We start from the raw sequence: 4,589 nt of genomic DNA on the forward strand, positions 1-4,589 counted from the left end.
GGTTGATTATCACGTCCTTACCAGTAGCTGATTTATTAGATAAAGTATTCGGTTGAGTATCACGTCCTTACCAGTAGCTGATTTATTAGATAAAGTATTCGGTTGAGTATCACGTCCTTACCAGTAGCTGATTTATTTTTCTTACACTGCAATTTGCTCTTTCAATATACTAAAAATATGACTGTAGTTCTAAGTAACTGTTATTTCATATCATAGACTAAATTAATGAAAAGTACTGGTCTGTATTCTGCATCAGATATTAAGCAATTCGTTTCAGTGGTTTATCTTTTTTTTTATGTAAATCTGTTTAAACAACAACAAAAAGAACCCCCAAAAGCTCTTTATATGGAGAGCCGATCTTGATTATAACAACAGCGTGATCAGAATACAAGGGCAAACATTGCAGTGGCTCCCTCTGGTTTGATGCTATTGTGTATTGAATATTGTGGCATGTGTTCATCATAATTATTTCTACAGATAACGGACTTTTGAACAACATCGGATTGAAAGCCCAGACAACTTCAATTATGTATTAATTATGCGAATAATACGACATAAATAACGTAATATAACTATGCAAAACATAAACTAATTGGTATCCATTCAACTAACCCTAAAAGTTCAGGTTACAGGTCAACTATATCATTAATCAAAAGTGTAAATTAGGCTGGACCTGATCTTATAGTTAGTAGCTCTAAATCATGTTTAGAACAATGTTTATGCCAACTGGACACTTTAATCGAAAATTAACATCGATGTTGACTGGATATTTTGAAAAAAAAATACGAACAAATAATCATTAAAATTTAAATTCTCTACGATCTTCTGACGGTATATATGCATAGAAACCTCGCTAAACTATATTAATTTGTATATTGTTTAACCCATTAGGTTACATCAGTATCCGAATACATGCTCAAGAAGCCTTTACGTATGCAAGAGACCTTTGGTAATATGTGTATACTGTGGGTGTGGCTCGTTACACAGTATATTTATCTAGCTTCGCAGTTCCCCTTTTCACACGTTTCGATGGTTGATTCGTTAATTACATGCTATCATTTAATCGAAAGCAGAGATAATTTTAAAACAATTGGTATGGGAGCCTGTGACACATCTGGTGCATTGGATGATTTTCAAGTTGTAATTCACTACATACTCTGAATAGGGTAATGTTATAGAATATAAAGTGAATCCTTGGAAAACTCCAAGCTATTTCGGGCAGTCTGCAGCTAGAAAATATTACAACTAACTTATTTACTTATTTAGTTCAAATAAAGATGAACACCCGTCCTCAAGATCGACATACGAACATTGACAATTTGATGTTTGTGAAACAGGTTTAAACCAAGACCTCACTGACATATGAACATTGACAATTTGATGTTTGTGAAACAGGTGTAAACCAAGACCTCACTGACATAAGAACAATAACAATTTAATGTTTGTGAAACTGGTGTAAACCAAGACCTCACTGACATACGAACAATGACAATTTAACGTTCGTAAAACAGGTGTAAACCAAGACCTCACTGACATACGAACAATGACAATTTAATGTTCGTAAAACAGGTGTAAACCAAGACCTCACTGACATACGAACAATGACAATTTAATGTTCGTAAAACAGGGGTAAACCAAGACCTCACTAACATATGAACAATAACAATTTAATGTTCGTAAAACAGGTGTAAACCAAGACCTCACTGACATATAAACAATAACAATTTAATGTTTGTGAAACCGGTGTAAACCAAGACCTCACTAACATATGAACAATGACAATTTAGTGTTTGTAAAACCGTTGTAAACCAAGACCTCACTAACATATGAACAATGACAATTTAATATTTGTGAAACCGGTGTAAACCAAGACCTCACTAACATATGAACAATAACAATTTAATATTTGTGAAACCGGTGTAAACCAAGACCTCACTAACATATGAACAACAACAATTTAATGTTTGTGAAACCGGTGTAAACCAAGACCTCACTAACATATGAACAATGACAATTTAATGTTTGTAAAACAGGTGTAAACGTGGGTTTATTCGACATGGCATTTTAATCAAATATTGTTTTTCGAGTTATTACTTGTAGACTTATATATATATATATATTTATAACCTAGAAACAAATTACATCTTCCTGTTGTGATTAACTCTTGTAAAGGTATAAAAACGTTTTTTTTTTGAAATAAATAAAGAACGTATTTTATAATGTTATCGTGGTTCTACTATTGGGTCTGCGATTGCGAACCGAAACCCAAGAGGGTTGATGGACGAAATTCAAATACTGGTGCATGTCTGCTCTGTGAGACACCACATACATGAGGCTCGGTTTCCATTATCCGGTTGAGTTCAGAGGACGGTTCTTTGTTCAAGTCTTGTAATTCCCTTAGAAAATAAACGCATGGATGTAGCGTAGCTCGAATTAAACACGCTTAGTCGAGCTTCAAAGACGAAATTTGGAGGTGTTTAAACATCGTTATAGCGTTTCAGTGGAAATGTATTCAGTTACAGCCAGGAAAACTCTTGAAATGGTTGTTGTTTAAGATCTAGAGAGACAGAGCCACAGTCATGAACGTCTTTTCTAAAACTCCCCAAATTAAAGTACTTGATGAAACTTTTCACTCTATACCCTTTATTTAAACTTAGTCCTTTGGGAATCGTGGAAATTTCAGCGCTTAAAAGCAAACATCCAGCGCGTTTGCTACGTCAGGACGCGCACAGGTATGCAATCAGTAATCAGGCTCTTAGTGTTTCGTAAGGTAACAAGCCGCCTTCATTTAAATGTGTCTCTTCTATTAATATTTATTTAAGAATTCAATGAACGCGCGCAAGGCGCGAGGGATCCGCGGGTAAAGCGGAAACTCAGAGACCGTGTAATCAGGTTGTTGGGAACCCGATTCACGTGCAGCGTTATTCTCGAGGGAGTGACGGACAAACAAGGTATCTGAATTAAAAACGCTCCAGGTATGAAAGAACAGACGTTTTGAATTACTTAGAGGAATATCATTTCTTATAGACTCAATTTCTTTCGTGTGAAAAATAATACACACCGACCACGTGCCCTCACCCCAGGGACTCGCCGTTCGTTTTACACAATGCATGTTCATGTTTTGACTTCTTCCTGCCGAACATAAAAATTATTATTTCTTTTTCTACAGAAGTTTAAAAATTTACACATTTGCTCCGCACATACGCAGTGCATTACAATCTAGATATATCTGTAAGCATACATTTGTTTTTTACAGTTCTTGTTTGATGTTGTGTGAGTCATGTTCGTGATTACCCGGTATTGTCAACAACTAGAAAACAGCAGTACATGATTGGAATTGAAGTCGGTACTTTTGTGTTACTTCTGATGTTGAAGCTTCTGAAACCTATATTAAAATTTAAAAAGTATGCTCTACATTTCGTCATAAATAAGAGTTATGTATATATATATGTATGTCAACAAGTACAGCTTCATTAAAACGCATTGATGTTTCTAATATGCATACACTGATGCCCTCCAGTGGCACGGCGGTACGTCTTCGGACTTAAAATGCTAGAAACCGGGTTTCGATGCCCGTGGTGAGCAGAGTGCAGATAGCCCATTTGTGCTTAACTTCAAACAAACAAACGCACGCAACGCATAGGCTAAACAGTCATATCAGAGCTCCCTAATGTTCAATAATATTCTTAGAACTAGCGACCAGAGTGAAAGCATCCAGCTAACAGGAATCGCTGCCTAAACGCAGCCACTCTTAACCGAATATCGGGACTGACTGTAACAGTTATAACTCCCCATATTTGATAGTTTGGGGCGTAGTCAACGAGATATCGCGGATTAAACCTTGAACTTGTCGGTACGCAGCTCTGCCCCATATGTAAGGTAAATAGAACTGTTGGGTTGCTCCTTAGATTAAACGATAACATCCTGAGTTAAAAAGTTTACATCAAATACATCTATAATTGTATATTTTTATATAAATGAAACATAAAAACGGAAATGCAAGAATGTGCGATAAGAAGTGGGCGATATAACATCAAAAGAATATATACGTTTGCTCTTTGAGAACAGCAAATAATTAAAATAATAACATACCAAGTATAAAATATAGTTATTTTTGTTTCGAATAAATGTTTGTTTTGTGTGTCTTGTAAAAGAGTAACTTCGTTATTTGTGTATTCTCTTGACTATTTTGTGGTGCTGATCTGATCAGTTCTTGCAGAGCTGATTTAATGTTTCAGTTATATTATTAAGTACGGCAGCACTTAATAGTTGGGATCGACAAGGTTTACATATAATTCACGCACCGAAAAACCACCCAACTAAATTTCTAAACACAGTTAAAAGTATTAGTATATTATGCGCATATATACTAATAATACGTTAAAAAGGCCGCTAACATTTCCGGTATAACAATTCAAAAATTTCTTAAACAGCAACTTTTTCGTCTAATACCTACCTACTTACTTGATCACGTCAGTGGGGCTAACGCCTAGACGGCTCGGACTATCGCTACAAGATTTCTCCAGCTTACATGACTAGCCTGTGGGTATTCGCTTTTGATACTCCGATAAATATATACAGGTTTTTAT

At 35.5% G+C, this 4,589-nt stretch overlaps 1 protein-coding gene across 1 annotated transcript in view; it reads right to left on the reverse strand.

The window, feature by feature from the left end:
* The window catches only part of LOC106462338 (SKI family transcriptional corepressor 1 homolog-B-like), a 45,086-nt gene that overhangs the window by 7,125 nt on the left and 33,372 nt on the right, over positions 1–4,589 (reverse strand). The window lies entirely within an intron of this gene.

This window comes from Limulus polyphemus, unplaced genomic scaffold, assembly GCF_000517525.1.
Source record: "Limulus polyphemus unplaced genomic scaffold, Limulus_polyphemus-2.1.2 Scaffold1146, whole genome shotgun sequence".
Lineage (NCBI taxonomy): Eukaryota > Metazoa > Arthropoda > Merostomata > Xiphosura > Limulidae > Limulus > Limulus polyphemus.